This window comes from Cetorhinus maximus, chromosome 23 (genome assembly GCF_964194155.1).
Source record: "Cetorhinus maximus chromosome 23, sCetMax3.hap1.1, whole genome shotgun sequence".
NCBI classification, from domain to species: domain Eukaryota; kingdom Metazoa; phylum Chordata; class Chondrichthyes; order Lamniformes; family Cetorhinidae; genus Cetorhinus; species Cetorhinus maximus.
The window spans coordinates 50945306-50965462 of NC_135901.1; positions in this window are offsets into that span (position 1 = coordinate 50945306).

Genomic DNA, 20157 nt, shown 5'->3' on the forward strand with positions numbered 1-20157 from the left:
ACCGAAGGAGAGGCAAACACCAAGAAAGCAAGGGCGACACCAACTTGGCCAATTATTGTTCCTTTCCAGACTCCAAATTGAGTAAATGTTTGCAGATGAATGGAAATGAAGAAACGCGGAAGGGAAGCAGGTAAAGTACACGGGAATGTTGGAAGGTTTTTATCCAATTTAACCAATAACTAACCCTGGAGGCATCTAAAGGAAGATGTGCAGTCAGCCAGACTCAAACCTGCTTCGGGAGACCCCAATGGATTTCAAGCCCATTACTTTAAACACTTGGCCCCAACTACAGGCCTTACGGTGATTTTAATGTTGCTCATATAACATCCCCGAACGGTTCTAGCAGCGACAGAGATCATTCGGCTCCACATCTTCCCGGTCACCCTGCAATTTACACTGACTCTCCTTGTTCTTCCTACCAAAATGAAGATCTTAAAAGGACACCGACTTCGAGCCAATTCTGAGATGATGTGACTGAAAGGACAACACACACAGGAGACTGGAGTCTAAACCCAACCCCCTGAGACCGCTCGGCCATGCTATCTCCACTCAATGCACACTAACCATTGCCTTGAGTGGTGTTTGCACTGAATTACAACATAACCAACATAACCAAGATAGTCCATTTTACCTCCCGAGCTCCTCATAGTATCATATATCAGGTTCAAAGTTACCCCACAGATAGAGGCCATTCAGCCCGTGTCATAGCAACATAGGGCTCAGGAACAGGAGCAGGAATAGGCCATTCAGCCCTTTGAGTCTGTTCTGCTGTTCAATAAGATCATGGCTGATCTTGTTGTGGGCTCAACTCCAATTTCCTGTCTGTCCGCCATAACCCTTGACTCCCTTGTCTATCAAAAATCTATCTAAGTCTGCCTTGAATAAATTCAATGACTCAGCCTCCAATGCTTTCTGGGAAAAATAATTCCACAGACTAACAACCCACCGAGAGAGAAAAAAAAAACTTCTCATCTCCGTCTGAAAAGGGAGACCTCTTACTCTTCTGGAAACTAACTCGCCTGGTCCAACTCCCTCGCCTTTTCCCCGGAGACCTGGATTTTCTGTCCAATCCTCTCTTGAAATCCACGATTGAACCTGCCTCCCCCACACTCTCAGATAGTGCATTCCAGATCCTAACCACTCGCTGTGTAACAGAGAAACCCCTTTAGAATTATTGGCTTCGGGACAATCAGAATATTTGTTAACAGACAAAACACTGAAAGTTTCAAAGGGAGACGGCAACTGTTGTAGGAGAGCTGGTTCCCGGTGAGATGGAGGTGTCCATGTATCCACGATGAGTGTCCCAAATTTAATTTTGGGAGAATGAAACTGATAGAGAACAATTGTCATTCTGGTAGCAGCAATCTGAAGCTTTAACTCACTGACCCCCTGCTTTAGGGTATCTCGAAGAGTCAACTTTCATCAGTCTCTGTTGCACAATTGATCAGTGCATTCAGCTGAGAACTGAAAAAAAATCGGTGGTTTGAGGCCACCCAGGGGCAAATCCGTCGTCGTTTTCTCCCCATCAACATTCATTCCCACACAGGTCTGGCTGGCTCTGTGGCTCTGAAACCACAGGAAAATATCGCCCAACATTGCAAGCTCGACTTTTACCCTCTGAGTTCGCACAACAATCTTCATTTCTGAACTTTCATTTCAAAGAATATTCTGAATATTCATTTTAAAGAAAATAAACGATCATGTACCTCCATCTAGCCCAATAGAAATCTATGAAGTTATTGGATCAAACGAACACATCAATTTTTCTCTCTTCCTCAGCTCCACAGTGAGTGAGACAGGGAAATGCAGCAATTATCCAGCCCAACACTCTCCAATCAGCCGCTGCCAGAAGAAACATTCTTTTAAAACTATTATTATTTTGCTGAATTTTATTTTGAGAAAGAATGAAGACTCAGGAAGGTGCTGGCTTAGTGGTATTGTCACTGGGCTAGTAATCCAGAGTAATCAGGGTAATCCATTGGGGGCCAGGGTTGGAATCCCACATAGAATTGAAAGTCTAACGGTGACCATGGAACGATTGTCATAAGAACTCATCTGGTTCACTAATGTCCTTTAGGGAAGCAAGAATGACACCAACCTGGTTCTGTTTTTGTTCTATTTTCCAGTGCTAGTTTCATGACTGTTTTCGTTAATGAACGGAAATATGAAAACTCTCGAATGTTTGGTTGGATTAGATTCAATTTAAATGATAATTAACTCTGTAGACAGCGAGTTAAAACCAGGGAAAATGGGAAGCGGAAAACCCCAATGGATTTGGACTCTAACGCCTTAACCACTTGGCCACGATGACTGGTCCTCTGCACAGTTTAATGTTGTTGGCATAGAATCATAAATGCCTACAGCAGAAAAGGAGTAAATTCGGTCCATCGTGTCCGTGTCGGCTCTCTGGAAGAGCAATTTAACTAATTTCATAATCCCACCTTTTTCCCACAGCAATTTATATCGATCCTGTCCCTCCTCGTCCTTCCTGTAAAAATGAAACACCGCATACATACCCCTAAATAAAATTTGAGCTGGCAGGTGTTCGACCTGCTGTTCAAACTGCTCATGTACAACTTACAATTTCCAAAACACACCAACCTCATCACTGCGGTTCCTGTGAAACTGACAACGGAACACACGGCTGACATTCATCACTGAAAGTAACTGACGCACGTCAAATTCTAAACGCTTCCATGCTGCAGCTGTTTCTGCTTCTATCCCTGCCTCGCCTCCAGCTCCATGTGCCCGTTAAACTCCCAGGTCAATTAATTGCTTGATGCAGGCAAAGTCAGTTCACGAACCTAATTTTTCCCTGGTAAGCAGGGACAGGGAATGTAAGACACGAGGCTTTGAGTCGGGATGGGTTGACAGGAGCTCATTTTCCTGATTGTCCGAGATACTGATTACAGGAATGTGCACAGTGTCAATTATCCACAGCCAGACTCTCCTTCCAATCTTGTGCACCTTGTTAAGCTTTGAAACTGTTAATATTTTCACACTGGATTTCAATGTGAAGAAAGCGGAGCTGGGATGAGTTTATGTTGTTCAGTCGATGTACTGCAAGAAGGTACACAACAGGCTCATGATAAAAGTGCCTATTTTGAAAGGGACGCTCCATCTCCATACCATTATGTTTATCCAGAAGCCCTGTTAAAGGTGCAAGAAATATTTACTGGAGTGATGCCAGAACTGAAAAGTTATAACTTTCAAGAACGATTCAAAAGGTTCAACAGATTCTCTGGAAAACAGGGTGAGGGATGACTTGATCGAAGCTGTTAATGTTAGAAAAGTGTTTGGAAGATGTTTCCACTTGCAGACAGACAAGAATCAATATAACTTAGTCACCAATAAATCCAATGTCCATTTCAGAAGCAACGTCTTTGACCAGAGAGAAAGGCTGAAAATGATAGAAATACTTGGCATATCTGGAAATTTCATTGGATTGAGAGTCAGAGTTATGTTTTCAGGTCTGTGCACTGACTCAGTACAGTTCTGCTGAAAAGTCACAGGCCTGAAAGGAAAAATATGTGTCTCTCCATTGACGCTACCTGGCCTGTTTCGAATTCCAAAATGTCCTGTTTTTATTTCAGATTTACAGCATCTTTTCCTTGGATGAGAATGTAGAACTCATTTCAAGAAGGATTTGAGATCCAAGTCTGAGCTTCACACTCCTGGGTAAAGTTACACTGAAAACATCATTCACCAGCTGAATGTGGAAATGATTTACTCGATCATCTGATGAGTTGACACAGCAGCAGTCACATCTGATGGAGAAAATTCTGGTAGTTCATGTGTGCAAAGTTTGGTCACCAGTCACCAGAGGCTTTAAAAGTTCAAAAGATTTAATCCGCAATAGGCACATTCTTACTGGCAAGACGGAGTTTAAATGTTCAGTGTGTGGAAAGAAAAATAACTTCTTCACCTCACCTGCTAAGAATCCAGTGAATTGACATCTAACTGTAGGGGTTTGTTCTGCTGTTAATTACACCCAGGTCAGGAGTATGGTAGAGGCGTGTGTACTTTATTGCCTCAATTGATTTAATAATTTTATATCTTGACCCTAAATCTTTAGTCATCATCGGATCATCAAAAATAATTTTATATGCAACAGTATCGGCTTCTAATGGCGGATCTGTCACCTAGCATTCACAGCGGGAGAGAATGTGCTCTATCCAGAGCCCCAGAGAGATAAGCATGCGCATTGCGGGTGTGGTTGGCACCTGCGCATTGTGGATTCCTGTCTGAGCATGCGCAGTGCTATCCTGTGAGCAGAGCGGCAGCGAGTGGGTGAAAAAACGGCGACTGCAGCAGAATAACAGAGTTGTGGGTGGGTGAGCGAGAGGAATGGAGCCAGCGGAGTGCGCAAGGAGGCTTCATAAACACTTGGTACAGGCCCCAGACGCTTAATAGGAAACTACCGGTCCCGCGTTTCAGCAAACAGACCGGAAATAGCTGAATATCCCTCTGCTCGGCCCGGGGGAGCGGCTGTGCAGCAGGGCGCATGCGCGGCCATACTGGTCCAGGAGCAGGAGGAGACAATGTTGTGAATTTCTATCCTGGACTGACAGGGATGGTTTTTGGAAACTCCATTTACAGGGGGTTAGAAGGAGAGGATTTACATACAGTAAACTCAAACCAATGTCTGTCTCTTCGCAATTTCTATCCTGGGCTGACAGTGATGGATTTTTTTAATACTCTTTTTACAGGATGTAAAATGGGAAGGATTTGCAAACGGAAAGCTCAAACCAAACATCACATCAAGATCTAACAGTGTCACTCGATTCATCAGGATCTGAATATTATTGGCCTCTGACTGTAAGCATTGTGTAAATTCCTTTCCTCGTTGATCTTGCCTCAAATCTTAAACCTGTGTCTGTAATCCTTTTATGATCAACTAATGTGAACATCTTTATCTACCTTATCTCAACCTATCATAAACTTATGCACCTCCATAAAATCTCCCCTCAACTTACTTTGCTCCAAGGAGAACAACACCAGTTTCTCCAAACTAACCTTACAACTAAAATCCCTCATCCCTCGACCCAATCTGGTAAATCTCCTCTGCACCCTCTCAAGGACCCTCCCATCCTTCATAATGTGTGGTGATCACTGGTTTGCACAGACCCAGATGTTCTGTGTCCATGTCTGTGACATCATCACACATCGACAATTACACTGTGACATCATCGCACATCGACAATTACACCGTGACATCATCCCGCTCCCTGGATATTTCCTCAACTGGGAGATTTTTCTCTGACTCCAGTGCTTCTGATATCTTTCCAGCTGCAGGCTCCAGCAGGAGAGTTTATATTTAAAAACTGAAATTGTTTCAGAGTTGAGTATTCTTGACTATTCATCCACAGTTTAGAGCTTTTAGTGCTGTGCTCTGTTATCTGTGAGAGGTTTCATGTCTCTGGGACTGGTGCGAGTCCTTTACTGTGGATCTGAATCCAAGTCCATCTATTGCTCTGTTTCACCTCTGCCCTTCCTGATCACCTCTCTGCCATTGTCTAACTTTCTCTGTCTCTAATTATGAGTGTATTTTAATTATGTTTAGGATTTTAATGTTCCTTCTGTCAACTGTGTCTAAATGAGGTTTCTACTGCTGCCCATCCCCTGACCATGTGCTGCTGGCTCACCAGCTTTATCTTCCCACAGTACCTTTGAGGAATTGTTTTTTCCTGAGCTGTAGTCCATTTCTCATTCACTTTGGCGCCTATGTTAACCATCAAATTCTGCCCAACCTGAAATGGTAATTAATTCATTCTATTGTGTAATTAAATGTACAGGAGTGTTAGAAAACAACATTTGACACTGAGCCACATGAAGAGATATCAGGGCAGATGAACAAAGTTTTACTCAAAGAGGTAGGTTTTAAGGAGGAAAGTGAGGTGGAGAAGTTTAGGCGGGAAATTCCAGAGCTTGTGGCCTTGGCAGCTGCTGGGGGAGACACAAAAGGTGGAGCAGTTAAAATCAGGAATGCTGAGCAGGTCGGAATTAGAGAAGCAAATATATCTCGAAGGGCTGTGAGGCTGGAGGAGATTACAGAGGTAGGGAGGGAGAGACCATGGAGGGATTTGAAAACAAGAATGAGAAATTTGAAATTGAGGTTCTCCTTAACCCAGAGCTCTTGTAAGTCAGTGAGTACAGGGGTGAATAAGACTTGGTGCAAGTGAGCAGAGTTTTGGATTACAGGGAGGCTGAATGTGGGAGGCCAGCTGGGAGTGCGTTAGGATAGTTACGTCTAGAGGGAACAAAGGAATGGATGACAGATTGAGCAATTACATACAGGGATACGCGGATAGTGTGGGAAAAATATTTTGATCAGATTGAATGTTGGAGCAGGCTCAAAGGGCTGAATGGCCTACTCCTGCTCCTATGTCCCTATGAACAGCCTGGTTCAGCCTCAGTTGTCAGGGAGAAGGATGGAGCCGGTGGTCAGGGAGTGGAGTTTGTAGCGGGGACTGAAGACAATGACTTCAGTCTTCCTAATATTGAAATGGAGGAAATTTCTGTTCATCCAGACAAGTCAGGATAGTGTGTGACTAGGACGGGATCTTGGAGGTGATGGTGTTCACATACACCTGCTACCCTGGTCCTTTAGGTGGTGGAGGTTGAGATTTCTGGAGACTTTGTCATAGTTCTTGTTGTATTGTAGATATCCCTTCACCCCCTGCCTCTCCCACCTCTCTCTCCCTCTGCTTCCTTGTAGGCCAGAGCCTTGTGTAGACCCAGACTGGGTGGCAGGTTCCCTTCCCTGAAGGACATTAGTGAACCAGTTGGGTTTTTATGACAATCCAGCAGTTTGAATGGTCACTTTTTCCTCGTGCCGGTCTCACAAATTCCCAGATTCATTCAGCTCAATTTCACAACCTGCCTTTGTGTTTTTGTGGGTTCTCTCTCACTCCCTTTGTTCTGTTTTAAATCAATTCCACAGGGTATTAGAAGAGGAGGATTTGCAGTCGGGAAACTGAAATCAAACATCACATCAGGACCTGACGGAGTCGCACAATTTATCGTAAACTGAATATCATCGGATTTTGAACATGGAAGGAAAAGGCACCGTTCACAGTGGAGAGAAACCACAGAAATGTGGGGATTGTGGGAAGGGATTCAGATACCCGTTTGAGCTGGAAACTCATCGGTGCACTCACACTGGGGAGAGGCCATTCACCAGCTCCGAGTGTGGGAAAGGATTCAGTCAGTCATCCAGCCTGAAGACCCACCAGCGAGTTCACACTGACAAGAGACCTTTTAAATGCTCAGACTGTGGGAAGTGCTGTAAAAGTTCTGGGGAACTGATGTGTCATCAACATGTTCACATTGACGAGAGACCGTTCAGGTGCTCTCACTGTGGGACTGGATTCAGACGTTCATCTCAACTCACTGTACACCAGCGAATTCACACTGGGGAGAGACCGTTCACCAGCTCCCAATGTGGGAAGCGTTTCACGACTTCATCCAACCTACTGATGCACCAGCGAGTTCACACTGGGGAGAGGCCTTTTCAATGTCCATACTGTGGGAAATGCTATAAAAGTCCTGGGAATCTGATGTCCCATCAACGTGTTCACTCTGACGTGAGACCTTTTAAATGCTAGGACTGTGGGAAGTGCTATAAAAGTTCTGGGGAGCTGCTTCGTCATCAACGTGTTCACACTGACGAGAGACCGTTCAGGTGCTCTCACTGTGGGACTGGGTTCAGGCGATCATCTCAACTCACTGTACACCAGCGAATTCACACTGGGGAAAGACCGTTCATATGCTCCAAGTGTGGAAAGGGATTCACTCAGTCCTCCCATCTGCTGATACACCAGCGGGTTCACACTGGGGAGAGGCCGTTCATCTGCTCCGGGTGTGGGAAGGGATTCACTCGCTTATACCATCTGTAGAGACACCAGCAAGTTCACAAGTAAATACAGTGATTGGATTTTGCTGTTAATCACATCCAGGACTGAACCATGTTCATGGGGGTCTCTTTCTGCTGATGTTAAGAAACTCCAGGTCAGTTATCGGGAGTAATATTCTGGATAAAAGTCAAATAAATAAGCTTTGTGTTAAACTCAGCGTGTATCAATTTTTAATCTCTCAAACACAAGTTAGTTCCTTTCGAAGGGCTCTTCCTCACCCCCGTCTCCTCCATCCTCACCTCCAACAACAAGTGTGAGGAGCTCATGGGGCAGAAAATTACGCTCGGTGGGAGAGTGTCCCGACGTCATCGCGCAGTCCTGCAATATTTCGCCGACAATTGAGAAGCCTGTAAGGCCACTAAGAAGTTAATTAAATTCAAATTTACGCTGCCCATCGAACCTAATGGTTGACGGGCGGGCGAAAAGGCCAAGTGGCCTTTACCTTTTTCAGGAAACCTCATCCACGGGCGGGACGAGGTCGCCTGAAACAAATCAAATTTTACACTTGAATTAAAAACATGAAACAAAAACAGAAAATGCTGGAAAAACTTAGCACATCTGACAGCATCTCTGGAGAGACAAACCGAGTTTTGCTTCTTTGCAAAAGTATTTTGCAGTATTTTGCTTTTATCGTATTTAATTCACTGCCACTTCTCTTCCAGGAATGCCGACCTTGAAGAAGTACTGCTCTGCAGTATTTTGCTTTTATCTTATTAATTAAAAACATGTCCCTGCTCATGTGACAGAGTGACATGAGGGGACATGTTTCATAACATGTATAAAATCTTTAATTTCTTTTTCAAATCAATCCATCTCCCTGAGACAGCTCTCTGCCTCAGGGAGATTATGTAGCTCGCTCTCGCGTGCATGTACAAAGGTCACACTCGCCCAGCTTGCACTCCTCCCCCCGCCCGCACAGGCAGCGCTGAGCACTGCTGCTCACGTTTCACGCAGCGCAGGCCTTAATTGGCCTCCAGCATGAAATTGCCTTCCGGGCCTGATTGCAGGCAGCGGTCAGCTTCCTGACTGCCCCACTCGCCCCCACCGAGCCCGCACACCAAGGGCAAAATTCTGCCCATGGAGCTTTCTTGTCACTGAGATTGAGACAATCCGATCAGCTGCCTCTGCTGCTTCCCTCCCTTCCACTAACCCACTGGGACAAACTGCCTTTAAAATTCCCCCTTGTCTGAACCCTGAACTCACATCTTTCTCCAGTTTCTCTCCCATCTCCCTCATGCCCTCTCACTGCTCATCTTGTCCAAGAGACCCACTTTCTGCTGTACTGACCCCACTCTCACTGAACTACTGATCACCCAACTTCTCCATGTCAGCTGATATTATTCACAGTTTTTTCTCTCTCTCCCCTGGTACTGTATCAAAGTGCTTATCCCACACCCAATACTGGATGAGCAGAAATTTCCTCAATTAAAAATTGGAAAGACCAAAGCCATTGTCTTCAATCACTACTACAAATTCCATCCTGTAACTACTGAGACCATCCCTATGAGTTATCATAGGGATACATTGTCCTATGTTTATCAAGCCAGGAATCTTTCTTCCTAAACAAGGGAGAGAGAGAGAGAGAGAGCTATTCTTGTAATGTTCAATAAATTTCTGAAGATTTCATAAGGTTAATTAGACAGTGATTTCTCACAGATCTCCCCACCTTGAGTAGGGAATATCCTTATTGACTTCTCACAACTGATTTCTGACTAACTTCACTATTTCTAAGCTCCGAGCTTGTTTTCCTAATTTCTTGATGACAAACCTTAGATAACATACTAAAGCTACTAGAATGATCAGAATCAGCAACACAAACCATTTAGCCGCCACCAAGAATAAATGTCAAATCTTTTCCACTAAAATGTGATAACTATCGACTTATATTCATCCTCCCTATCAGCTGATCAGCTTACACAATTCTAAATTATTGACATGTTGTAATTACATCTGGTTCAAACAAAAGTTCATGCACAGACTTTAAAGATTCTCCAGCTCTGTTCACCTGCACCCACTTCATGGATATTTTCTAAATCCAGATTCTATTTCCTTCTTCAAATTAATTCAACTCACTTTGATATGTTCAATGTGTTTAATTCTTTCCTGAATGTTTGAGAGACAATTTTTATATGGAATATGTGTTAATGTCTTGACAATTTAAAACATTGTTTCATTCTACTGGCCACAATAATCACTCATGTTCTGTTTTTTTTATTCATTCATGGGATATGGGCTTCGCTGGCTGGGCTAGCATTTATTGCCCATCCCTAGTTGCGCTTGAGAAAGTGGTGGTGAGCTGCTTTCTTGAACCACTGCAGTCCATGTGGTGTAGGTTTACCCACAGTGCTGTTAGGAAGGGAGTTCCAGGATTTTGACCCAACGACAGTGAAGAAATGTTTCCATATCAGGATGGTGAGCAACTTGGAGGGGAATTTCCAGGTGGTGGTGTTCCCATCTATCTGCTGCCCTTATCCTTCTAGATGGTAGTGGTCATGGGTTTGGACGGTGCTGTTGAAGGAGCCTTGGTGAATTCTTGCAGTGGTCATCATCAAACCCCATCTCCTCTCATCCATTTTCCAGCACTTGGCCCGTAGCCCTGTAAGCTGTGGTGTTTCAAGTGTTCATCTAAATACTTCTTAAATGTTGTGAGGGTTCCTGCCTCTACCACCCCCTCAGGCACTGAGTTCCACATTTCACCTGGGCCTGGGGATTTATCCACTTTTAAGGCCGTCATTAGAGACCAAGTCTCAGTTAATCATTGTCCGAATCTGGGGAAGGAAGGGGGAGATTCTGTTAGCAAATGGATTGAAAAATAACAAAGACCAAGTTCCAGCTCATACCATTCGCACCTTATGATAACATAGTTATGGGATAATCTTGAGATGGATAGAGTTGTATTAGAAGCATTTCAGGGAAGGTTCACACAGTTGATTTCTAGGATGAAAGCGTTGTCTTTCTTTTAAAATTCATTCATGGGATGTAAGCTTTGCTGGCTGGTTCCAGATAGCCCCCGCCCTCTGGGTGAAAAGAAAATCCTCAAATCCCCTCTAAACCTTCTGCCCCTTACCTTAAATCTATACCCCCTCAGTATTGACCCCTCCACTAAAGAGAAAAATGTCTTCCTGTCCACCCTATCTATGCCCCTCATAATTTTGTGCACCTCTATCAGGTCCCCCCTCAGCCTTCTCTGCTCTGAGGAAAACAATCCCAGCCTATCTAGTCTCTCTTCATAGCTGAAATGCTCCAGCCCAGGGAACATCCTGAGTGAATCTCCTCTGCACCCTCTCCAGTGCATTCAAGTCCTTCCTGTAGTGTGGCAAACAGAACTGCACAGAATACTCCAAATGTGGCCTAACTAATGCTTTATACTGCTCCATCATAACGTCCCTGCTCTTACGTTCAATGCCTCGACTAATATGTCGACAATGTCTGGCACAAAGCTGATTTATTTAACCTTTATCCAAAATTTTAAACTCCAGCTCAGTTACAGGGATTATTAACATCAGCAGAAACAAACCCCAACTGTCGGAAACAGCATGGTTCAGTCCTGGATATGATTAACAGCAGCAATAACAGCAGAGTCCAACCCTGGGAGTCACTTGTGAATACAGTGGTGTGTCTGCAGGGTGGATGAATGACTGAATCCCTTCCCACACACGGAGCAGGTGAACAGTCTCTCTCCAGTGTGAACTCGCTGGTGTTTCAGCCGGAGGGATGGGTGAATGAATCCTTTCCCACACACGGACCAGGTCAATGGCCTTTCTCCAGTGTGAACTCGCTGGTGTGTCAGCAGATCCATTTTGCTTTTATAGCTTTTCACACAGTCGGCATATTTAAAAGGTCTCTTTTCAGAGTGAACACGTTGATGTGAAGTGAGCTGGGTTAGTTGAGTCAATCTCTTCCCACACTTGGAGCAGTTGAATGGTTTCTGCCCAGTGTGAAGTCGCTGATATGTCAGCAGAATCTTTCTGCTATTAAAGCAATTTTCACAGAACATTTAAAAGGTCTCTTGTCAGAGTGAACAAGTTGATGTGAAGTGAGGGTACTTATCTGAGTGAATCCCTTCCCACAGTCAGTGCAGATGAAAGGCCTCTCCCCAGTGTGACTGCGCTGATGAGTTTCCAGCTCAGATGGGGATCTGAATCCTAACCCACAGTCCCCACATTTCCGTGGTCTCTCCATGGTGTTGGTGACCCATGTCTCTCCATGTTGGACGATCAGTTGAATCCTTGTCCACAGACAGAACACTTCTCCCTGCTGTGAATGATGAAATGTTTTTTTTCAGTTGGTGTAACAGGTTAAAGCTCCTTCTACAGTCAGTTCACTGGAGCACTTTCACTCGGGTGTATGTGTGTCTCGGTGCTTTTCCAGTCACACTGATGTTTGAAATATTTTCCCACAGACAGAACAGACAAATATTTCTCCTTCCACAGTCAAAGATCAATGTTATTCAGTCCAATGTCGGGAATTATAGACCAGTCAGCCTGATGTCGGTCGTAGGGAAAATTCTAGAGTCCATTATAAAAGATTCAATAGCTGAACACTTGGAAAACAGTGGCAGAATGGGACAGAGTCCACATGGATTTACGAAAGGGAAATCATGCTTGACAAATCTACTGGAATTTTTCGACGATGTAACTCGTAGAGTTGATGAGGGGGAGCCAGCGGATGTGGTTTCTTTGGACTTTCAGATAGCTTTCGACAAAATCCCACATAAGAGATTAGCGTGTAAAATTAGAGCACATGGGATTGGGGATGGTGTATTGAGATGGATAGAAAACTGATTGGCAGACAGGAAACAAAGAGTAGGAATAAACGGGTCTTTTTCCGAATGGCAGGCAGTTACTGATGGGGTACCGCAGGGATCTGTGCTGGGAACCCAGCTTTCACAATATATATTAATGATTTTGGTGAGGGAATTAAATGTAATTTCTCCAAATTTGTAGCTGACACAAAGCTGGGTGGGCGGGTGAGCTGTGAGGAGGATGCAGAGATGCTTCAGTGTGATTTGAACAATCTGAGTGAGTGGGCAGATGCATGGCAGATGCAGTATAATGTGGAAAATGTGAGGTTATCCACTTTGGTAGCAAAAACAGGAAGGCAGATTATTATCTGAGTGGTTATAAATTGAGAGAGGGGAATGTGCAACGAGACCTGGGTGTCCTCATACACCAGTTGCTGAAGGTAAGCATGCAGGTGCTGCAAGCGGCAAAGGAGGCAAATGGTATGTTGGCCTTCATAGTGAGAGGATTCGAGTACAGGAGCAGGGGTGTCTTGCTGCAATTATACAGGGCCTTGGTGAGACCACACCTGGAATATCATGTGCAGTTTTGGTCTTCTTGTCTGAGGAAGGATTTTCTTGCTATAGAAGGAGTGCAGCGAAGGTTTACCAGACTGATTCCTGGATGGCGGGACTGACATATGAGGAGAGATTGAGTCGTTTAGGATTATATTCACTGGAGTTCAGAAGAATGAGGAGGGATCTCATGGAAACCGAGAAAATTCTATCAGGACTAGACAGGGTAGATGCAGGAAGAAGTGTTCTCGATGGTGGGGGAGTCCAGAACCAGGGGTCATGGCCTGAGGATACAGGGTAGACCATTTAGGACTGAGATGAGGAGAAATTTCTTCACCCTAAGAGTGGTGAGCCTGTGGAATTCGTTACCACAGAAAGTAGTTGAGGCCAAAACATTGTATGTTTTCAAGAACGAGTTAGATATAGCTCTTGGGGTGAAAGGGATCAAAGGATATGGGGAGAAAGCGAGAGCAGGCAATTGAGTTGGATGATCGGCCATGATCATAATGAATGGCGGAGCAGGCTCGAAGGGCCGAATGGCCTACTCTTGCTCCTATTTTCTATGTTTTTTTTGTTTCCTGGTGAATCGAGTGACACTGTCAGATCTTGATGTGATATTTGGTTTTAGTTTCCTATCTGCAAATCATCTCCCTCTTGTACCCGGTAAAAGGAGTTTACAAAAATCTCCATCGTAAGTACAGGATAGAAATTCAAAACAGACAGTTCGAGTTTCTTTGGAACATTCTTTCCCCAAACATATGGTCCAATCAAACAGAAAGAAGTTCAAATCAGCAACAAAGTCACAATAAAAGCAAAGGGAACCTTCCTAACTAAACCAGAATGTTGTTTCCAGTGCCTGTGAGACACTCTGTACCCTGAGGTGCCCACTGGATGTGGAAGGTATCAAGCATACCGGTGGACACCGCATGTTCCCTCTCCAGGGACACCCAGACATGGACAGGACCACAGAAGAGAGATCGGCAGCCAATGTGACCACCCCCATTTGTGTCACCCATCCTGGATCTACAAATTCCTGTTTTAAACAGGCCCATGAACAGTTACAGGAAAAGATTCGCTGTCTTACAGCAGCCCCTCTCCCCACCCCTCCTACACTGGGCAACCAGAGATTAGGATTGTGGGGCTGAAGGGTCACCAAAGGCTGCGAATCAGCCCCATAGGGGCTGCAGCCTCTCACTCTGAACATTTACATGGCCCATGGACTCCTCTAGGCTGCAAACATCACCTGCAGCCTGGGAGTGGGTAAAGCTGCTTAAAACCCTGTCCCCGAATCAAAATTTTTATATACCGGGCACAAGGACCCTGTTGGGAAACAGGACCGTGAGGCCCCGCCCACTCACTGTTGCCGCAACAGGATGGCCGCGCATGCGCCCTACTACTTACTGAAAAAAGATGGCGGCCGTTACCCTGGGTATGGGTCTCGGGGATAAAAATTAAAAAACTCGATAAAATTAGAGATGAAATGATAGAGAAACCTGAATGTAACAGAACATCCATTATCCACCGGAAAGATGGGGAGCGGGAATTGTCCATCTCAGTCTCGTCAATAGATACTTAATGAGGGGACATTATTCTCTGTGTCTTTCCCGGACCTGGAGATGGAAAAGGGGCAAATGAATGAACTTTAAACACCTCGTCCACTTGGCACAGAAACTGTCTGAAACTCAGAATAGAAACCACATGGAACAAAATACTGACAAATACTCAACTGTTGGCTACAAATAAATAAAAATATATATTGGGGGAGACGGTGCCACAGTGGGAATGTTACTGGACTAATAATCCAGAAAACCATCTTGATGCTCTGGGGACAGGGGTTCAAATCCCACCACAGCAGCTGGCGGGATTTAAAATCAATTATTAAATCTAGAATTGAAAGCGAGTCTCAATAAGGGCGACGATTAAGCCATTGTCGATTGTCATAAAATCCCACCTGGTTCACTAATGTCCTTTTGGGGAGGAAATCTGCCGTCCTTACATGGTCTTACATGTGACTCCAGATCCACATTGAAATGTGGTTACTCTTAATAGCCCTCTGAAATGGTGTGGCAAGCACTTGCTTCAAGGGCAACAAATGCTGGCCCACATTCCATGAAAGAAAGTTTTTAACATCACCGCCACTGAATGGCTACAATTTCGGAAGGAAGTGAAGACAGAGGGTCCAGAAAAGATGCAAGAGAACGCTTCCCCTTCCAAGGATAACAAACCAACTTCACCTCGCCTAATTGAAGTTCCGATCTCTCGTGAATCTTTCCTCCACACTCTCACATTCTTCCTAAAGCTCAGAATTGGACACAATGCTGCAGTTGGGTCCAAAGCAGTGTTTTATTCAGGTTCATTCTAACTTGGTTGATTTTGTACTTTATTCCCGTATTCATAAAGCCCAGGATTCCACATGCTTTATTCACTAATTTCTCAGCCTGCCCCGCCATCTTCAATGATTTGTGCACATATAGCCCCAGATTACACTGCTCCTTTTACAATTGTATCCTTTATTTTATATTGCCTCTCCTTGTTCTTCCTACCGAAATGAATCACTTCACACCTCTCTGAACGAAATTTTATCTGCCACCTGTCTGCCCATTCTACCATCTTGTCTGTGTCTTCTTGAGGTTTATCACCATCCTCCCCACTGTAAACACAACTTGAAAATTTGGTGTTGTTTTCAAATTTTGAAATGCAGCCCTGCACACACAAGTCTAGATCATTAATATAGATCAAGAAATCAGTGGTCTGACCACCGACCCCTTGTGATCCCACTGTATACTTTTCCTCAATTTGAATAAGCAACCGTTCACCATGCATGTTGTTGCCTGTCACACAGCCAATGCTGCCTCTGCCCCATGGATTTTAACTCTGCTGACATGTCTGTTACTTGGCACTGTATCAAATGCCATTTAGCAGTTCATGTGCACATCAACCGTGTTACACTCATCAACATTCTCTGTTGCCTTATCAAAAACTCAAGAAATTTAGTTCAACACGATTGTCCTGAACAAATTGTACAAGTGACCTAATTTTGACCTGAATTGCCGCTTCTAAATGCTTTCCCACACAAGAGGTTAAACTGACTGGTCTGTCAATGCTGGGCTGACCCTTCCATTTAAGATTACTAAGGATTTAATATTAGTGCCAGGAAGTGTGGGGAAATCGTGAGGAGTTGTGAAATTGTAACATTTAAAGACACTGATAACTGATAAATAGCTCAATAAATAATCAGTTTTCAAGACATAAAGTACAGATAAATTAATTTATGAATAACTGAATTGAATTATTAATAATGTCAGGTAGAGTGCTTGGAATAGAGAAACGAACAATTCTGCAATGCTTAAAACATGAAATGAAAAGATTAAAAACTGGAAACACTCAGCAGGTCTGGAAGAATCTGTAGAGAGAGAAACAGAATTAACGTTTTAGGTCTGTGAGCCATTGAAAGGTGGAAGAGGAACAGAAGGGAAGGTCTATGAAAGGCTGCAGGGCGAGAGAGATTAACTGACAAAAGGCTTCATAATGGAAGGTCAAAGGGAGTGGTAATGGGACTATTAAAAACACAAAAGCTGTTTCTAGATTAGGTGAATGGCACGATAACAACAGTCTGAATGCAATGGGAAGAAAATGAGAGAAATAAGAAAGGAAAACTAGGACTCAAAGAAATAAGGAACAAATGAGGGCAGAGATAATTACTTGGTTAAACAGGGATCCAGGGACAAAAGCAGAAGGTAGGATTCACGTTGAATCGAGCAGCGGGATAGAGACAAGTCAGAGAATCATAGAATGGTTGCAGCAAAAGAAGGAGGCCGTTCAGCCAGTCATGTCTGTATTAGGCCCCTGAAGGGAGAATTTACCTAATGCCACGTCCCTGCCTTTGCCTCATAGCTCTGCAATTAGACAAGATTGAACAATTCTTAAACAAAACTTGTATGAAACAAGATGTTTACGCGAAGGGACAGCAGAAATAAAAAGAAAAGCAACTTGTTTACAGAGTGTATCGGGGGTGGGGAGCAGCATAATGTACCTGTGCAGGTCAGTGAGGATCCCCAAGGTCCATCAGCCGTCTGCATGCAGTGTTTAGTGGGCCCTGGGGGAGGGGAGGATGGAACCATTTGGGACACAGCACAGGCAGGAGGTCACCCCTCCCCCACTATCATGGTAACACGAAGGACTAACCTTGGACTGTCCCACACCTGCGCCGGGCGGGGTCAAGGTGCAGGAAGCTGCAAGCTGGTAGGTTGAGCTGTGAACTGGGCGGAGTTTGTCCCCTTCACTGTCAGGGCTGACGGCCTGAAGGTGCTGGGGATATGGTTCGCAGGGACCAGAGCATGAGTTAGAAACTGGAAGGAGCGAGTGTCTATGGTGAAAAGGAAACTGGGCATGTGGGAGCAACGCTCCCTCTCCATTGCGGTTAAGAAACTGGTCATCAGGTGTGAGGCACTCTCGCTGTTGCTGTACGTGGCGCAGATCTGGACCATTCCACACTCCTGCGTGGTGGCGATCACTCGAGCCATCTTCCGCTTTATCTGGAGGTCAAAAATGGATCGTGTCCGCAGGGACGCGATGTACAAGCCTCTAGATAAAGGGGGAAAAAACGTGCCCAACATCGCCCTCATACTGATAGCCTTTGTGTGTGGCTGCATCAAGCGGTGCGTAGACCCTCAGTACGCAAACACCAAGTGTCACCACGTGCTGAGGTTCTACCTGTCCCCGGTGTTGCGAAGGATGGGTCTCGCCACGCTGCCGCGGAACGCTCCAAGTAGTTGGACCGTGCCGTACCACCTGTCCCTCGTGGAAAAATTTATGCAGAAAAACCCCTTTGACCACAAGTCCATCTGGCAGTGGTCAGCACGTAACGTCTTAGAGGCCCTGAGGGAAAAGGAGAGGGTGGATCCTGTGGGATGGTTCCCCGAGCAGACTGTCAAAGTCATCTGGCAGAATGCCTCATCGCCAGAACTTTCCAACAAGCACCAAGACGTGGCTTGGCTGGTGGTGAGAAAGGACCTCCCCGTCAGATCCTTCCTACACGCCAGGAGTCTCACCCCTTCGGCATGTTGCCCTCGAGGTGGCTGTGGTGGGGAAGAGACCGTTGTTCACCTCCTTGTAGATTGTGCCTTTGCAAAGAAGGTCTGGAGAGAGATGCAGTGGTTGCTGTCGAGGTTCATCCCGAGCAGTTCTGTGACACAGGACTCTGTGCTCTACGGGCTGTTCCCAGGGACACACACCGAGACAAACATCAACTGCAGCTGGAGGATCATCAATTCGGCGAAAGACGCTCTTTGGTCTGCCCGAAACTTGTTGGTCTTCCAGCGCAAAGAGTTGTCCCCGACCGAGTGTTGCAGACTGGCACATTCCAAAGTCCAGGACTACGTGCTGAGGGACACACTAAAGCTTGGGGCAGCCGCCGCAAAGGCACAATGGGGAAGGGTCGCTGCCTAAGAACTTTCTGCCACAGCGCACCGAGGGACTGGGAACTGTTTAAATCCCCTCGGGCTGTACAGCTCAAAATGAATGTCTGCAAATGATTGTAATATTGTTTGTTCTGATGCACCTGGTGATAAATGTTGTAAAAGTTGAACCTGATTGTACCTTTGTAATGGTGTTTTTGAAATGGTTTGGAATGTGTTTGAAGATATTTTATGAATAAAGTATATTGTTGCAAAAAAAAAAATCACGACTTTAATAAAGACTTCCTAGACAAACCTCTGGGTTCTGAGTGTTCACTCCATTTTTCTGCGACAGATGGCGACGAGGATGGGATCCGAGTGAAGTCCAGTGGCCTCTTAAGTTGGAGTGGTATTTGAAAACCTGGACCGTCGGATCTTTGAAAAAGAACCCTCGCGGAGAAAGGGAGAGACTCTCCTAAATTGGTGAGAATACGAACTGCATCCTAGCTGAAAGGGGGAGTGCAGTTAAACAGCGTCCCAGCTACCTCTTAAGTTGGAGAGGTGGCCTCTTAAGTTGGAGAGGTGAAAGGGGGATGAACAAGCATCCTAGCTGAAAGGGGGAGTGCTTGAAAAAGGGTAGCTACCGACCGAAAAGATTTGAAAGATCCAAGGATTTGGAAGAATTGTTGAGGAATTCTTAAATACCGGTGGACGCATAGGTAGACAAAACGCACTGCGTTGTTTAATTGTGTTTCCTTTCCAGATAAAATGGGAAATCGTGGCAGCAGAGAGGCATCTGCCGCATCTCCGGCTCCACGGGAATTCAAAAACAGACCAAAGCCAGAACCCAAATCAGGAACTTTGAAGATGGGCAAGAGAACGGAAGAACACATGAAAATGGTAACCAGGGCTCGGCAGAAGGTAGGAGATCCGCTGGTCCCTCCGGGGTCGCCAGCCGACGTTGTTATAACAGAAACGGGAGAGGACAGGTATGCGGTGCCTTTTAGTAGTGACTTATATGGCTGGACACAAGGGGAATGGCCGTATGGCGGCAGTTTTAAAATACCCCTCATCCAGACCTGGTGGGATGGAGTTGCGAATGGGGCCGGAGATCCTACTTGGGATTTTAATTATATGCTGGGTTGTTTTGAAAAATGGATGGAGGTAGCCCCCCAAACAAAAGAGTAAAGAGGAGGGTTTGGCTTCTGATAATGAGACCCCGACCAACCGAGGGGTCTCTGATACCACCCTGATACCACCCTAAAGGAGAAAACTCCCGCTCCAGAGCCTGAAAACCCCTCTGCCCTTCCTCCTTATCCCACTGACTGCGGACTACTGGGGCCTTATCCCCAGTTCCCCAGACTCATGTCGCCCGTTTCTGACAGCCCTTGTCAGCCTCCTCTACCTGATACCCTGACAGAAGAACTAATAGAGATGGTAGCGGCTTGGAGACAGTCTAATAGAGTGGCGAGACCAGGTGCGGAAGCTGGAGCAGAGGCAGAAGCGGGTCCGGGACCATCAAATCCCGTCCCAACTGACGACAAGCGTA